Source organism: Aythya marila (assembly GCF_965140915.1).
Source record: "Aythya marila genome assembly, chromosome: 7".
NCBI classification, from domain to species: Eukaryota; Metazoa; Chordata; class Aves; order Anseriformes; family Anatidae; genus Aythya; species Aythya marila.
The window spans coordinates 6,659,599-6,677,772 of NC_139048.1; positions in this window are offsets into that span (position 1 = coordinate 6,659,599).

Consider the following 18,174-nt stretch of genomic DNA (forward strand, 5'->3'; position numbering starts at 1 on the left):
GTAGTATTTCTGCCATGGTGGGACAGTGCACTAGTACAGCTTCCTAGTAAATATCCTAGCTGAAATTAGTACTGTAGGGATACTCCAAGATTACCAGTTCAAACAAGTGAAGAAGTGAACCTGGTAAATTTGACTTTGGTGCAATCAAATGGTCACATCTCAGGGTCACTAAAGGCAGATAATATCCAAGAAGCTGGACTCAGCCCTTCAGAATAGCATACTTTTAATAGGTTGGTTCAAGTCCATATGGTCTTGTTTTATTATTCCTAGCTGCCAACTATATTGAATTTTGAGGTGGATTTTTGAAATGGATATGGCTTCCAAATTTATTTTACTCAGGACTTCAACTTTGCTGTTTGATATTTTATCTTTATTTGAAATTTTTATTAGGAAAATGCATGTCATGTGACTTGGTTTTATTTGCTTTGCCAAGCAGCCCCCTTTCAGGACAGGAGGTATGGAGAGGAGTGCCTTAGTAAAGCTCTGTATTAGAGTTTTCCCAATTTATTAACTGAGAGAGCCTGGCTTCAAGAAAATGATGCCAGATCTTGTCCACCTAATGCATGCCTTGATTTGAACAGGTTTCATTAAATTCCCTGGCTCTCTACTCTGCGAGATTTTTTTAAATATAATTTTATTTTATTTTATTTTCACATGGTGGCATAATACACTGGCTACATAATTTCTTACATCTGCTGTCACCATGAAAACCAGAATATTTCAGACGAAGGGGAGCCTCACAGAAGACCTATTGAGATCATTTTAACCAGCATTACTTCATAGCTAAATTTGTGATTTAAAGGAAGATTAATGTTGTGCATTGTTTGTTCACTTGAAATCTTTGCTGTCTAATGTCTCTTCCAAACCAGCTGAGACTGTTACAGAAGCAGCTGATTTCTGCCTCCATGGGGAAGAGCCATGCATGTAATTGAGAGTGTTATACATAGGATCAGGTTTCTGGTAAAATTCTTGTCATTTTAATTTGATCTGCCATGATAGGGCTCGTAGCCTGATTGGCATCTCTGAATAACTCTGTAATATGAATAATAATTATAAAAACTCAGACAAAGAGTAGTATTCAAGAATGTTTGCTGAAAAATGGTTCTTTCTGAGCCTGTCAATTCATCTGCAAGAATTCCTTGGAAAAGTAAACACCAAGGGCATGTGAACACAGTCAGAAAATATCATTTAAGGATTCAGATGAGTATTTGTAGGAAGTATGTTACAATTTCATTCAGCTTTACAAACAGGATTACATGAGTAATCTTCAAGTAATATAAGGATAAATGATTTTGGAAAGAGCCCCCAATGGTTTAGGTATCAGCAGGCTTTCACTTGCTAGCAGGCATGCATGTGCTTCTGGCCCACCTCTCTTGCAGTGTACAAAACACAAGGAAAATCCCAGTCTTTCTCTAGGCCCAAATTTGCTATAATCCTGATGAATATGCATTTTGTTTATAATCCAGAATGTGCTCAGATGCAAGTTTAGATTTTTTTTTTTTTTTCTAAGTTGAAACAGTTATTTTAAAATATCTTCCCCTATACATACACATGTATGCATTTTTTACCCCTAGCAGAATCTCATCTTTCCAAATTGTCCCCAATATTAAGCTGCTGCTTAAAACTCTGTTCCTCATTTTGGGCCATAAAACTGTGGGTACCAAAGGGGTGGACATTGTAGCTGGTGAGTTCTTTAGATTATGTTGTCTTCCTGTGGAGTTAAGGGTTTGCAGCCTCTCTCAGATGAGGACCTGGTACTGTTCCTCCTGCAATTTGTCCTGTGATTCCTGTTGAAGGCAGCGGGATTGCAGTTTTTGCCAAGTAATTTTAAGGATTTGGAGATACATAAATGGAAATGGATGCATCAAAATATTACAAAATCTCAGACATTTACTTCTAAAAAACTATTTCAACCATTTTGTCTACACAAACTATCTATCTATCTATCTATCAGCTTGGATTCAGGTAGTTAAAGTTTCATAGGACTATCATAATGAACAGGGCAAAGATAACATTCTTCTGTCTTGTTATAAGGTACACAGATAATTTAGGAGACAACTAAAAAGACACGAGGTCTTGAAACTGCAGGAATTAAAGCTGTGTAAAGATGTAGCTAAGTCTATTTACATATCTAATTCCTGAATAATATAAACAGAATTTTATCAAAAATAGTATTTTAAAATGATTTTTAAATTGGTTTTTAACCAGTTCTTTCAGAAGATGTCAGATTAATTGAAAATACTCTTTGAAAATTAAGATGTACTTCTCAACACTCCTTCTTTACATGTGTATCTCTAAGACTTGGGTTCAATAATATATTCAGTTTTTGAGGCTCTTACACAGGTCTGCAAAATAGTTTGTTTAATAAAACGTGAGGTAAAAGTTAGTCCATTTCTGGAAGAGCTTTTAGCATATGCACCTGCTCTCTACACACACACACACACAAAATAAATCTAAATTTTAATTAGTGATTTGGCATGGTCTGCTCTTCTTAACTAGCAGTGTCTTTTATTTCTTCATTTGATTGCCTCCTCACCCTCAGGGTACAACAGAAAATGACTCATTTTCATATAAGGTAGAGGAGTTTAGTGAATATATGACCTACAGATTTTCCTAATTTTTTTATAATATAATGTACTTTGATGCATTTCAAAGATAATCTGCCTGATGCTTTGCATATTCCTACTTAATTACAGTATATCTCAAGATGATTTACTACAGTCAGATAAGTCTGAAATAGTCTTGCTACAGAGGCCATGCAATACCACAGGCAGCTGAACAATTAGCCACACAGTTCATAGGGAAAATTATGTGTATTTGGAAGCAGGGAGCGTTGGCATGGGAAGAGTTACAAATAAAAAAGGAATATATGGCCTCATCTAACATTCACTGATGAGGTCTTTCTGACAGTTTCAGTGTATTTTGGCTAAAACCCAAATACTATTTAAGCACAGTCTCACTTCCAGCCTAGCAAAGTAATGGGTGATGAGCAGAGAACACTGAAAAAATATTCTGAAGAAATTTCTGAGTTTATTGATTTCCTTTTCCAGTTTTATATCATAAAATTCTGGTAAAACTTAGATCTATTTTGAGGCCAGAAGAGTCTGGAATAATATTTTGGCACTTTTTTGACTATGCTTTAGTGTTCCAGTGACTCTCTCTACATAAAATTAGCCTGGAATGAAGTGATCAGTACATGAGAGAATTTCAAAGCTGTAGTAACAGATCCAGACTTTTAAGGCCAAATGAGGACTGCAAGACCATCAATACTGACCTTCTGCGTAACACAGGCTGTAGACAACTGGAGATAAATATGCACCTCCTCAGCCTTTCCTTATGGGCACATCAGCCCAAGCAGGTGGAGAGTTCCTGTGTGCACAAAGAGCTACCCCTGAGCCATCAGACAGTCCCAGCGTCCCCATGCCAAGACATGCAGCTGTGTCCATTCCCAGACGTTGGAAGGAAGCCCTAAGATATTAAGTCATTATTGGGGTAGAAAAACTTTGCTAGAATTTAGGATTCCCTTGACTTAGATAATGGGCCATAGTTAACTTCTTATGATTTATTTTTATTTTACCTGATGGAGTTGTGGAGACTGGACTATCACAACCTGTTTATTTTTGGAATATTTTACTCTCTCTAGGAATTTGCTTATTTCCACCTTTCCAATCAAGTGTTAGCCTGGCAAAAAAGAAAAAAAAAAATATATATATAATAATAATAATAAAAAAATCTGTAAAACTTGCTGCACATCTGCAAATATCAAATGTCCATGAACAGGCAAAAGACTTTCTCTACTCACTTTTTTGTCAGATGGTTTCATTTAGAACTCACAGGGTCAGAAGTCACAGCATGACCTCATCAAATTAGACTCAACTGAGAGAGGTGTTTAGCACAACAAAAAGGAAGTAATCTGAAGGACATTAAATGCAAATGAGACTGCCATGTGCAAACTTCAAAAACACCTGATCCAAATGAACAGTGTTGACGGGGGTCGAAGGGGTGAGAAAGAAGGTTTCATATTTTGGTTGCCTTTTTTAAAGGACTATCAGCAATATTACATCCTGTAGGGTTGGCTGAAAATCTCATAGGCATGTGAATATTTAAACTTTCAAATACCCATTTTTATTTTTGCCAGGTGGGAATATGTCACTATTTACTGGCAGGGGTTTGGTTGACTTGTAGATCAGACCTGGTAGCAACCCATTCTCTTTTAGAGAATTTGTTACTAAACGGGTATTTTTAGAGTACATTTTTTTTTTTCCTACATGGGTCTCATTTTTGCCCCCAAAAAAGTACTACTAATAATAATTTTGAGTGCTTAACTGAAGATTTACAAGGAAGCTTCATTGCTGATGGTTCTTTTTATAGAGAAGAAAAAACTCGTTAGAAAGTTTGCACATTTTCCCTTCAGGACATTAATCCATGCCCCCATTGGCTGAGATGTCTTTCAGCCATGAAGGCAATGGGGCAGTGAAGGTCTTGTTATAATGGAACAAGGCTATTTCCAGATAATGTGAGTCAGATTGACTTCAGGGATTGATCTGCTTTCCAGATGTTGGATATAGTCAAGTGGAGCAGGGAAACAGAGATGGCAGCTAAGTATAAGGAGACTCTTAGAATAAGCAAGAAGTCAGAAGTGCTCTTTGCATGAATAGTGTTGGGGTTTTCAATACTGTGTGAGTCAGGGATAAAGCTGAGAAACAAGTAATTGTTTCTGAGAGACATGGGAATGTCAAAGTGTATTGAGAAATGAGTCAAAATAAGACCAAAATAGGACTAAAAGAAATACTTTTTTCTGTTTGTCCGTTCAAGTGCAAAAGACTGGAAAGTGGTCAAAATGGCTGGTGAACAAGAAAAGAAAACAATAAGAAAAACAAAAAACACAACACATTTGCTCATAGAATTCTAGGACAAAATAACACAAAGAACACAAGAAATAAAGCGTGACTCAAAGAAGTTTTCATATTATAAAAGCTGATAACAACCCCGAAGCCTACATCTAATCCAAAGTCTACAGAAGTCAGTGTAAGCTCTGTAAGATTTAAGTAAGAGATTGTTGTTGATTCTTTCTGTGTACCTCTGCTCAGATGGGTTTGTCTACACCCTGACTTCCACGAGATCAAAATTAGTTGCCTAAACAAGTACCCAAGCTCTGAGCATACCAATGTATTGTAAGATACAAGGAGTTTGCACATCCTATGCACATCAATTGTAAGATACAAAGAGTTTGTATGAATGGTCTTTGAGACAGACAAATAAAGAACGATGCATGAGATCTTTGTGAGCTCTTGCCAAGCAGGCTGAGAGATTGTCCACTGAGAATGTTTTTTATTCAGTGATAAGCATACTACATGACACAGATTAGTGCTTTCTTGAGTCTCTTCCCATCCTCAGTGTTCCCCTTTTGTAGCTGGTGGGGTTGCAAACGCAGTCTTCTGCTCCTTTTGGGGAACATGCAGAGCAAACCCTGCTGGAAGAAGAAACGAGGCTGAAAGCCTTCCTCACACAGCCTGTGGAAGGTGCTGCTTTTATTTTCTCCAGCATGGAGTGGTTTTTCAAGACACAACTGAGCCTTCTGAGAGGGTACAGCTCATGGGAACAAGACCAGCCCCACGATCAGGTGTCATTTTCTTAACCCGGCCAGTGGGTCTTATCTCAGAATCAGGCCAGCTGGCAGCAAGCTGAAGGCAATTGCTGGCGGTACAAGCAGTCAGGGGAGGTAGCAGGAGATCTGTACAGTCAAGCCTATACACCAAGGGTGTGGGGGCTCACATCTGGCTGCAAGATGCTTTGAACAGTTTGTTGGACAAAGGCGCTTGGTCAAAAGAGGTCAGGGCAGGTTCAGTTGTACTGCCAAGGGTGAAAACTATAGTGAAAGTCAATAAAAGGCTCTCATGGCTTCTAGTTTACCCAAATAAGGAGACAGAAGAATTGTTAACACAGGGTTTTCCCTTACCTTTTCAAGGTCATAGGAAGGTTAGCGCAGCTTCAAATTGCTGCATAAGCTTGAAAGGAAGAATGACAAAATGTGGATTAGGAAAATACATGGTCTCATTTTTAAAAGGTTGTTCTGCTGAAATGGTGGAGGGTGGTGGTCACCAGGAGGGTGAAGTATAGGCAGAGTGGGGGCAGTGCTTGACACTGTACCTTGAGCATTTTTCTGTTAAAAAAAAAAAAAAAAAAAAAGATTTAAAGATTTTGATATTTTAACTTTGTGATCTTCAGTTACAAGTAAGGTGAATGCTTCTAACAGTGCTGCTGATTATCCATGGGAAAAATCTGTCAGGGAAATTGGGGACTCTCTAGCTTGGTTGTTCTCTGGAAGATATGATTTAATTACAGAAAAGTAATTGGGTGTAATATATGGCAGGTTGGTGAAATCCTCTCAGCAGGTTATTGAAGATAATCTGGTAGAGCTTCCTGACATAAGAATCTGTTTATAAGCTATTTTTACATGTGAAGAAAAGTATCATGGGAAATCAGTTGGGTTTTGCCAACTATGCTAGGTCACTTGAGTTCTGGTTTTAGAGACAGTGTAGCTGACTGAGTTAGAAGTGAATGAATAATTTTCACTACTGAAGAGACCAATTTTACTGTTTACAATTAGTATTTTAAATGAACAACAACAAAAACAAACAAAACAAAACAAAACAAAAACATATAAATTCCTGTTTCTGTAACTTGATGTTCTAATAATAACATAGATGCCTGAATGGTCTGATGCCCGAGCTCTTGATAAATTAATGATAGCTGGATGTCCAAAACCAACAAATTATCTTCAGGCAGTTCAACGATCAAGAATCTAAAGTCAATTTACAGTAAAAATAAATAAATAAATCAATAAATCTCTTCCTTTGCACAGAAATACAAATTGGTATGTTAGAAAGGGAGTTTAGAAAACCTTGTGCTGTCACTTGATAAGTCAAGGACTGCAAGTACCACAGATGTTCTCCAAATATTGCAGAATGGAAAAAAATATCATGGAATTTCCGTCATTGTTCTCTCTTCAAATTCTGGTTACATCAGTTGTCAATACTACATTCCCACTGACTGTATAATTGTTACAAATAATAATACAAACAGAATTCAGAAAAAATCATGAACAAATATTTTATGTTATTTACAAGGTGCATTTTTTATGAGTTGATTTTTCTTCTCTTTAAGCATTACTTTGTCTGTATCTAGTAAAGTCCTAGAAGAGAAACAGTTTACTAGATATAGAATACTAAATAAATATTGGGTGGTCATAATAGAAAAGTCTGAAAATGGTTTAAAAGGAACTAAAAAAGTCTTCATATAAAAGGCTATGAATAAATATATGAAAATTTGAATTTTCTTAATAAAATGTACTTCATATGTGTGTAGTTAAGAAAATGTCTATTTTCACATGCCTGTGAACTCACATAGTTCAGCTGTACATGTATACACATTTTAAATATTTATAACATCTGTTTATTGTACTGATATATGGTTTTCAACACTATTGAGATGTTTCAGACGGTTCAAAACCAAAACTGCTAAATGCAAAATTCCAATACTCCAGCCTGAGGTAAATGTCACCCTTCTAAAATAATGAGCTATAAATAAAACTTTGTTTTTTTGTTTTTAAATGTTTACACTGGATATTTTTTTTTTAACTAGCCCACTGTCCTGAGGACATGGAAGCTTTCCATGCAAGATTTGGCCATTATTTAGTGGAAATAATACCAAATTACACTAGAGTTTGAAAGACACTAAGCAGCCTGAAGCATGATACAATGGTTGAACTTAAATATTCAGTTCATTTGCAGAGATGTTACTGGTTCCAGCTGCATTCTCTGTATAGGGGATAGGGAGAAGATATATGTCCAGCTGGAAACAGAACAAGCTACACAGAGTTCTATGTTCAAACACTAAATACGCACCAGAAATTGAACAAACAAATAAATGTCCAAGATATACAACATCTATTCAAAATGAAAGCAGCACTAGTAGTTGAATCATGTCACAATAATCTGAGATACTTTACCTCCTACATTTTTTCAGGGAACTTCTTCAGGTGACACTCTGTTTAATAATGCAAAGTACTCCTATACGTAACCTTTAGAGTCTCCCTTAAAGTCTTGAGTGATGTATTTTCATCACTGAAATTTATAGTAATATCAGCATCAGTAATTTATGTGTTTTAATTTAAAGCATCTGTTTTTAATTTATATAGTTCAAGGTTTTTTCAGCAATTGCCCATGAGTAAGCATTTGATCTTGATACTATATTTTGATTCCATATTTGATGACTATCTTTCCAATGTGTGGGTTTTCATTAAAAGTTAAATCATTGTGTCTCAAACCGAAAAGCAGCTTTTCACAAGTGAAGTGAAATTGTTTTTAAATAACTGAAAAGACTGTTCTGCATTTCAATCAGATTGAGCAATGAGAGGAGCCTAGTCTATTTCACATTTGATTTCAGACATTCCCACTTTATTTTATTTATTTATTTGCCTATACATTTATTTATTTATATTTGTGGACTGCTGCAGTGCTGCTGTGCTGGATGATATCAAGATATAAGAGAACACAACCGTAACAGAGAAGCTGTCCTATTAATTTTCAAATAACAACCAGGCAAAGTGCTTCCAGTTAAGAAGCAATGCTCTTTCTTTGTGAGACATATGGCCTTGAGCAGCATACTTAGCTTTCCTTGTGGTTTTAGGATGAATCATGACTTTGGATGGTTTCCTTGAAGATTCAATTGCTAGAGTCTTGTGAATGCATTTTATTCTTTATTTTTTATTATTTTTTAATTATTTTAAAGCAAAGAAGAGAAGAATTTTCTAGCCACTCGTCTGCAAAGCGGTGGTCAAGAACGCAAAGCTGAAAGGCTCAAACACATGAAGACATTAATTTAAGGAACCCAGCATCTGTTTATCTGTAAAACCCTATAAATGAGGAGAGACTTTCTGAATACATCAAACTAGTGGTACTGTGAATCTCTTGTGAAAGAAATCATTAACATTGTTTACTGATAGCAATATCCTGGTTTTAAGCTTGGATACCCCCTAGCTGCTTCCACCTGCTGTCCTTGTCCATGAGTTCTGTAGCAATGAGTTTTCCACCAGAAAACAGTAGCAATGGGTTTTCCCCTCACACAGACTGTCACAGTGGTAATGAAAGGGCTGGGTGGAATGGTAGTTCAGATCCTGCAGTTTGTGTGGAGTTCCAGACACTTCTTGAAAGGAGATAGGGAAATATGGAAATATGCCAGCTGCCCCGAAGCTGGCAATGTTCTTTCTATGTGTCTGTACCTCCTTCTTTCCAAGTGTCTGGTTTTCTGTGATTGCCTTTCTGTGATTATGTCCATGCAGGGTACTTGAGCTAATGGGATCTTGCTCCAGAAAGTCTCAAACATGTGCAGTCATGTTTGAGACTTGTAGAATCTGCACATGGAGATTCTCTGTTGGAAGGAGGCACTGACGGCCAGAATTATGAGGAAGAAGGTGACTCGATACACTGATCACTGAGAATGCATCTTTTTTGTTCTTTAATTAATTCATTAATTACAAATTATCTTCAGGGATTTCATAGTAGGAAGCTTTATAATTACCTAATCTGAACTCCAGTGTAACATACCAAAGATCTGTGCCATAACTCACTCTCTGTTTCAGAAGCGATTGTGGATATAAATGAGAGATTCAGTCAGGACTACTGTTTTATCAGAACTCATTTCTGTGCAAATCATGATACCATATGTTACATTTAACCAGGAATATAGCAAATTTCCAGAACTAGAAAAAAAATAAAATCAAGACTGGGAGACCTCTCTCTAGCTGCCCTACTTTCATTGATAGGAAACACATTAGAGTAATCAGAGCCTTGGACTTAATTGTTGGTTACTGGTCTTTTTGAAGTAAACCTCCATGATTTCTGGTTTTAAGAAGTCTTGGTTTTCTGCCCAGAAGCCAGCCATGTTGGGGTTGCTCACTGAAGTCTTGTATTTATTTAGGGCATTTACCAGAACATGAATGCAATAATACAACATTTTTATCCTGTGAACACAACTCAGACATCCGGAGCTCCAGAGGTGAATGTCCTGCTTCACTGAAAGGACAAAATATATCTCTTTAGAAATGAATCCAAAATCCTTTGCCGCTGGGCATAAGAGCTGTAGAAGTGTTGCAAGGTCTCAGACCATAGCCCTGTGGTAAGCCAGTTTAATCAGAGTCGTGGTAGCATTTTTATTTCAAGAAATTTAAATTAATCTCTCTCTCTCTCAAAAAAAAAAAAAAAAAAGAAAAAAAAAAAAAGAGAGAGAGAGAGAGAGATTAACAAGTCCAAATCTTAATTAAATGCTATATTTTAAATTCTGTGAATAATATTGTTTAAGAAACATTTAATCATTGTATTTTCTTGTTTAGGATTAGCTGTTTAAAGACAAAAGACTCTAGGCTCCAATTAACTGCTGCCAAAAATTAATTTAAGTATCCTAATTGACAACTTGCTTTAAGCTACATAAAATCTTGGCATAAAACTTATTGTCAAGGGAAAAATATTCCTAATTTATTACTTTATTATAAATGAAACTATTGACCAAAGTGCACTTGCTCTACTGCAGCTGTTATGTAAAACAACACTATGTAGATGACAACGATTATGAGTCCTTGTTCCTACACGTAAATACAACTTGCTCCAAAATTGCACTGGTTGCTAATGAATGTTTGGTGCCACGGGGCTGCAGAATAACTGCAGAATAGGTGAAAATCCTGCTTTCAGGCAGCACTGCCAGATCCCGGTCCTTTTTCTGTGCTGTGTCTCCTGTTTTGTGATAGTTGTGGCAGCGAGAGCGGGCTCCTGATGGGCTTCAGAAGCAGCCTGAGCTGATGCTTGCAGCACAAGCCGAGCCCAACTCTTCCACCACTGTGCAAAAGGGCAATGTAAACTGTTCCACATGTGGGAGCAGAGTGCAGGCGCTGTCGGGAGAAGGTAGCGGGGCTATTAAATGTAAAACCAGGGCTGAACAATCAAAATACTTGTCCGCCAGTGTGTGAGATACTCAGATATCTGCGAACAGGGAGAGAAAATTAAAAGCTGTAAGTACATACTGTAAAGCTCTTTAGTTTCTTGTTTATGGTCACAACGGGCCAACTTTCAAAGCCACTTCTTGAAACATTGCCCGCAGTTTCCCACCTGCAACTAGTTAGGCACACGAGCCCTGTACTTCCCCCACTGGCACAGCTCATTTGCATCCCTCCTACCCAGCTGGTTTGCAGAGGCACTGGTCCCTGTGTGGGCACAGGTCTCAGGCCAGACCCTGCACCGTGCTGCAGTTGCAGCCCCTTTGTTGCAGCCATGCTCTGTGCATACACTGCTGCATTGCCTCCTGCCTGCGTGCCATTTGGTTTTTGCACCTGCTGTTTCTTTACACCCATCTAGTTCAACCTGCTGCATGTCACTGTGATGTGAGCCAACCTGCCCAACTCCATGTTGTCCCGTGTACTGTGTGTTTCTTCTTCTAGGAGTGAAAAAAATGGGATTGCACAGGGCAGGTAGCTCACTGGTGTTCAGTCCTGCCAAGGAACCTCTTTGGAGGGTAAAGAGGTTGCTTGAAAAATATACTGTCTTGGCTCAGTTTTCATTGTCTAGGCACATTTCGTTTCAAAAACTCACAAGCTACCAACACAACCATGTCATTGCGATTTTTCAAGCATTTTCTTTTTTTTTTTGTGTGAGTGCATTTTGTATTTTGGTGAAGTCACACGCCCCCCAGCTATTGGAACAAAGCTCAGCTGAGCACTGAGCACACTGAACAAGAGGAAATTACAAAAGCAAAAAGTTCATAAGACCATCAGTGCGGGCATTTCTCCCACAGCCTCAGAAAGCACTGATGCAGCTACATGTGTCCCCTTGGAGATGCTCAGGGTCTGGGCCTGCTGGGAACCCACAAAAGCAAACCCTCCCCAGAAACACCCATAAAACCTCAGGGATGTTTCGCAGCACTCCTGGGGCACTGTGACCCTTCACACCCCTCCTCCACCGAACAAACTGTGTAAAGGCTGAGATGTGTTGCCGAGATAATGAACACAGAAGAATTTACAGCAGGTGCTATTTGAAGAGACTTCGAACAATGCAGAATTACCTGTGCCCATTTAAGTCCATTAATCTTCTCTTGTAAAAATAGCAATAAGCTGTGATTTAGAAGCAGGGAGGAGCGAAGCTGGGAGCCCTGAGGTTAAGAGAGAGAAAGATCAGCGCTTGTGGTTCATTTTCTCTCTGCTCATGCAACAAGTGGCTGAACTGCTGGAAAACGTGACTGCAGGTACGGCTTGGAAAATGCCAAATTTCTCTAAACATTGTTGCTAGCATTATTTAGTATCTATATGCAAATAATAGAGTCCAGTGCCCAGAGAGAGTTTACAGTCTGCAAAATCCCATAAAGCAGACAGGCTCACATTGAAAGCCCAGGGAAGCCCCCAATAAAGGTGGGTGCTAAAGCACAGCAATTGCCTGAAATTTGAAGGTACGCAGCAGCAGTTAATCATGATAATTACCACCTGCTCAGCTATTATCTCGGCTGCTGCTGCTGATGTGTCCACAGCAGGTACCCTCAGAACAAAGTCTTATTATGATGGATAGGCTCTGATTTTTAATCTTGGAGCACCTAAAAAAAACACCAAGCCCTGACCAGAGCTTGCTGCAGCCGAAGGGGATTCTTCCCCACCACCACCACCAGCCCTGTAGCATCAGGAGCCCGTCAAAAGAAGTGATTTATGTGAATACAGCCCTGGAAGATTTTCTTCCCGCATGAAAACAAATGAGCTGGCAAAGCATTAATTTAAAATACTTGACTCGTTAATGAGCGGTATATAGGATAATGGCTGCTTCTGTAAGGCCTTTCTGCCTCGGCTCTGCAGGCAGCTGTGTTTGCCCTGACCCGGTGGGCGCGTGCCTGGCCCCAGTGCCGGAGGCTCTACATGGGGGTGGCTGTGTCTCAGGATGGCTGCTGGCATTTTGGTGAGTATGGGCACTCTGGGACAAATTAGCCCTTTATATTAGAAATATTTTTGTTTTTCCTTTGATTAAAAAAAAAAAAGACACACATAAATCTGGAATAGTTTTTGAAACTATTTTTTTCACCTTCTGTTTTTCAGGTGAAGAAGGGCTTTCTCAGTGTCAATAATTCAAATTGTTCCAATGTTCATCTAAAAATACAGAAATACCTGACCCTTTTAAACCTAGCATGCTCAAAACAATTACAACACTGCTTTTTGTTTCATTTTTTAAAAGGCAATATACCTCTGGTTTAGACCACATTTAGGTAGAAAATTACTGTTTGTTTGTATTTTTTTTGAAAGAGGCAGTCAGTTAGTGCTGAAATAATAATTCTGGAAATGCAGAGGCCTCTGTCTGCCTGGACAGCACAGCTTGTTTTGCAACTCTGCTTCTGACGTACCTGAAAAGTATTGCCCCTGCAGCTTCCCCATCAGGGAACCCCCATGCCAAAGCTCACAGCAGGGGCAGGAAGGGGGAAAGGGATGTGGTGCTCTCCCAACCTACTGCATTTAAGCCTGAGTCCATGAAAAATCCCGTTTATGATGGGTACACTGCAATATAATTGACCAAAACCCCCAGCCTCCCATGGAGGTTGCAATGCAACAATAAGCTGGTGGCAGAGCCTGCTGTCTGAGGGGTTTTGCGAGGTCGTGTTTCAGGAGGAAATACATTTCTTCTCTGGCCTGATGCAATCAGTTTACCGAGTGGCAAGTAGTTGTGGACACCTCACGTGCTGCTTTGCAAAGTGTTTGTGGATATCCTCGGATGAACGTTGCCAAAGATAAGATCTTAATTATGGAAACCTCAAGAGCAATTGAGAAAATAGCTCAACAGGGATGTCGGGGTGGTTTCCCCAGAGGAATCAGGGCAACCCTGCAGACGTGCAGCACCATCACCACCTCCAGGGAGCTGTTCATCAAGGGACAGCCTGTCCTGGCATGGCCACTTGTAGATGCTAGCTTCTGCCTCACTGTCTTCTCCGTGCTTCCAGGTCCCCAGGCACCCTGCTGTAAAAACCTGTGAGCTGGGTCTCCAGTGAGCTCCTTCAGGAAGGGATTTTGGGTGAGGGATGATCCAGGAGGTGTTCACAGGCACTCTCTGAAACATAAAGGGGCAACACGTGACCTCCTGAGGAGTTAACTGCTCCACAGCAGCTGCTGTCATATCTGAACGGACTGCCAGAAAAATCTGGAAATTGTCCATGACCAAGGAGGTATCAGTGAGCTATGCAACAAGTGTGGTCTTCGTGCCACATTCAGTCCTGAAGCCAAACTGAAGTAGTTCAAAGAAATATGAAGTTATGCTGTTTTACATCAAAGCTTTTCCCTAAAAGCTACTAATTTTCCCCAGACAAGAAGGCCTCAGAGACAGATGGACTGACAGCAAGATTACCAGCTCCTGGCAGCTCCTTCTTAAATAAATCCTGTGGATCTCTACTCTGAGAGAAGCAGGGAACTCAAAACTTCAGACTGGAATTTGCATCTTGTTCTTGATAAATTTGGATACAACTCTCCCAAAATAAGGTGAGAGACCTCCTAGAAATTGAGGTGTTGGACTAGAAATGAGGAAACCAAACTCATGGACATCAGCTCCTGCCCTACTGGATGGCAGGTGTGGAGCCATTCTTCTGCTTGCACACCCACAAGCATCTCTCAGCACTGTGTGGACTTTTCTTGGGGTGTATGATTTCCACACACTTGGATTTAGAAGAGACATTTTGCTGCCAGTTCCTGGAAGCAAAACAGGAGGTGTTGAATGTGCAACACTTATCATTATACCCTAACTAGGTCTGTCACACAGGCCGGGAGTTTGCCTCTTTTTTTCCTACCTCTCTTTTTGGTAAGCAATCTTTCCTTACATCTCAGTGCTTTCCCAGTTAAAGGACCGGTGTAAAACCCATGTACATAGGATTTACACCTCTGGTTTTCAATAGGCACTGACTGCTTGGCACTTCCTTAATGTGAGATTGTAAAATACCTAAAACAAGGACTGCTTTGGAAAGATAATGAGCACCTGAATTGCTCTTGAGAGCAGAGGTAATTGTGTGTTAATGCACACGTTCTGAGCCAAAAATCATGGCTCGGGAAGAAACTCAAGACTGGGTTCAAAAGGTGCTTAAAAAGGAAGCTATCTCAAGCATTTGATATGACATCCAAAGGATTTACCTGGGTCAGAGCAACCTGATGAATTCACTTGAAAGTGAATCTCCCTGGAAGTATTCCTTCATCCTAGAGAAAGCAGGAGGGATCAGAAATGCCATTCTTCACAAAGAGTGTGATATTCAGCTCACGCAGTCCTATAAGCACACAGGAGAGGAAAAGAGGGTGATGGGCTCAGGCTTCTCTCCCCTGTACATCCACTATCTTTCCATACACAAACAGATGTGCTCACATAGATTCATCTGCAATGCAATTCTAAAATCAGTTATTTTCAGAACAGTGTATGGGACAAGAACCCTTGAAACTTGCATTTTCTTTAAAAGAATTTATATTGTTTTTAAAAATAAATATGCATTTTATTGCTCCCCAAATCACCTGATGATTCAGGCTCACCCCCAAATGTACCCATGTATGAGTTTTTCTTTTAATATTTTTAGGTGGTTTCCAAGCCTTCCAAGGACTTAAAATACATGTTAAAGAAAGCATTAAATTTAAAATCATTTAGGGAATGAATGAAGTTTAAGAGAATTTTAGGTATTCTGAATGTGTAGATCTGAATTTGCTTTAAAGATTTTCCAAGATATTTAGGTTACAGAGGTGATCTAATGCTTCCCTTAAATACTGCTCACGGGTTGATATGCATGGCTTTTGGAGGTTAATACCATGTTTCAACAGATTTTATTTTATTTTATTTTTTATTTTATTTTATTTTATTTGTCTCCCTTCTGCCCAGGATGTCTTTGTAAGACTTTTAGATAAGAGAAATCTTGACCTGGATTGTCTTTTTGGTTGAGTTGGTTTTTCTCAACTTCTAATTTACCTTTGCAACACCACCCAACAGTATGCTACTACACTCTGCAATGCCATCATAGCTCTACATTAGGGAGCTTTTCAAAAAATCACAAGAAGGTGGGCTGATGCCTCACTCCCAGGCATACAAAATGAGGTGATGCTTGGTACTGTAGCCTAGCGCAGCTGCACCTTTCCTCCTTGGAGCATCACACCACAGTTTTTCACAGCCAGCGTTCAGGTCCCCTTCTGCCTTGGAGTTGGAATGAGCCACAATGTGTCCCATTGGGGGTGGCAGATGCTGATCCTATTCCTTCTCCTTGCTGGAAATGCTCAGCAGCACCCAGTCCTTGCCTGCTGCAGGCTGAAATGGAGGTTTTTGCTTCAGGGTATGGAGCCCACACTTAGAGAAAAGTTATTATAAAGCAGTCTTCTCTGTGTATGCTGATCCCTCTGAAAGGCCTTCTCTGCTAATCTCAATAGGCCTAATTTCTTTAGGCATTCCAGGAGGATTTTGCATCTCAGTCTAGACACATTTCATCCCACTGTTTCGAGAGAGAAAGCCTTTTGAAACTGCCAGAGCTCCTTTGCTGCTCTGAAAGGCTCTGGTGCCTGCAAACGCGGTAGGTGAAGTCTTCCAGGCTCACCATTACCCTGCATGTCTGCCACATGCTGGATGACCTGAGTTCTTAGGCTCTTTCTGCTTCTTGTTGCTTAAAACATTCCCTATGAAAATAAATAAAAGGACAGGACCCTGAGCTCTAGCTCTGCCTCTGACGTACCGAGAAAGTGCCCTCATCTCTGTTTGCTGCAAATATTATTTGTATTGTACAAATGAGTCACATAGCATCTATGCAGTGTATATAGTGTTAGCAAGAGTACAGACTAAAAGACGATGTTTTCTGTGTCCTTGAATGAATTCCTCTATTCCAGGATCAGTCTTTTAGGGTATAAATACCTTCTGCTGGGATTTCAGAGCATGCCCCATCCTTGACAGCCAAAGGCATAAGACAGAATCAGACCCAATTTTTATTTTTATATTTTTGGTCCCACTAGTGCTCACTTATGGCAGTACTTCTAAAGACAGAGCCTTTGTGGATCTAAGTAAGCTAGAGAGAGCTGCCTGGCCTTGGTGAGAAGTGCCAGCCAGCGAGGCTGGTCAGGTCACTGGGCTGTGTGTCATTTTGGGGTAACAAAGTCAGCAGCATCTTGGATGCAATGGCAACGCAGTGTGCTTTGTTATTCTCTTACCTTTGCATGCAGCTCTCCTGAAAAATGTCACAAAGTGTGACTCATCACATCTGCATGAAGTTATGAAAAAAGTAAGCCTTGTTAACCTGCTGTTTGAAAACCAGAACACTTTTATCAGTTCATATAATTGCTAACCCCTTATTCACTGTTCAACACTGAAGGGTTCTTTGCCTCCTAAGATCCCACTAATTGCTGACAGATTTGATTTCTCCGTGACAGCAGGAGTCCTGTTTCTGGCCTTTACATCAAGTAATTGCTTTATTTTTCTCCCTCTGCTCTGAAAAACGGAATTCCCTTCTCCCCTGCTTGAACCTCTGTAATGACTTCTTTCTATGTTATTAAATCCTTGCCATTTAAATCACATTTAGAGATGTTTTGAATAACTGATTCCAATTACTAAGGCTCTTACTAAGGAGCAGCTGAAAACGCAAGTCATTACTTGCCCACAGACAAGCAGCTACACCTTGCAGCAAAGTCTCTGGTGGACTGTATTTTATTTCTACTCAGTAAGGTGCAATTTATACTCACAGGAGGCGGGTGTTCAACAAATACACAGCTGCTGGAGTTCTCATGGCTCGTCACTTGTGCAAAATGGAGGCCTGGTTTTATATTTATTTTATAAATAGTGCCAATCCTTAAAGAAATCCTCCTGTCCTTCCTGCAGTGGCTTGGGAAGCTTGGAACAACAGTGGAGATGAGCAGCTGACCGGGGAATGACCCACGCAAGGTTTCTATCCAGAGATCTAATAAAAAAGCATGGCAGGGGAAAAGGAAACAGGACTGCGGGTTGTGCATTCCTTCCGTGAGACACGATCAGCTTCTGTTGTTCTTAGCATTGTTTTTTACACAGGTCACGATTCCTTGAATTGACTGAGAACTTCCCAGCAATAACAGTTTAGTTCAGTTATTAATCATACTTGTAATCATTAGTGCCTTTGTAGAAAAAGCTA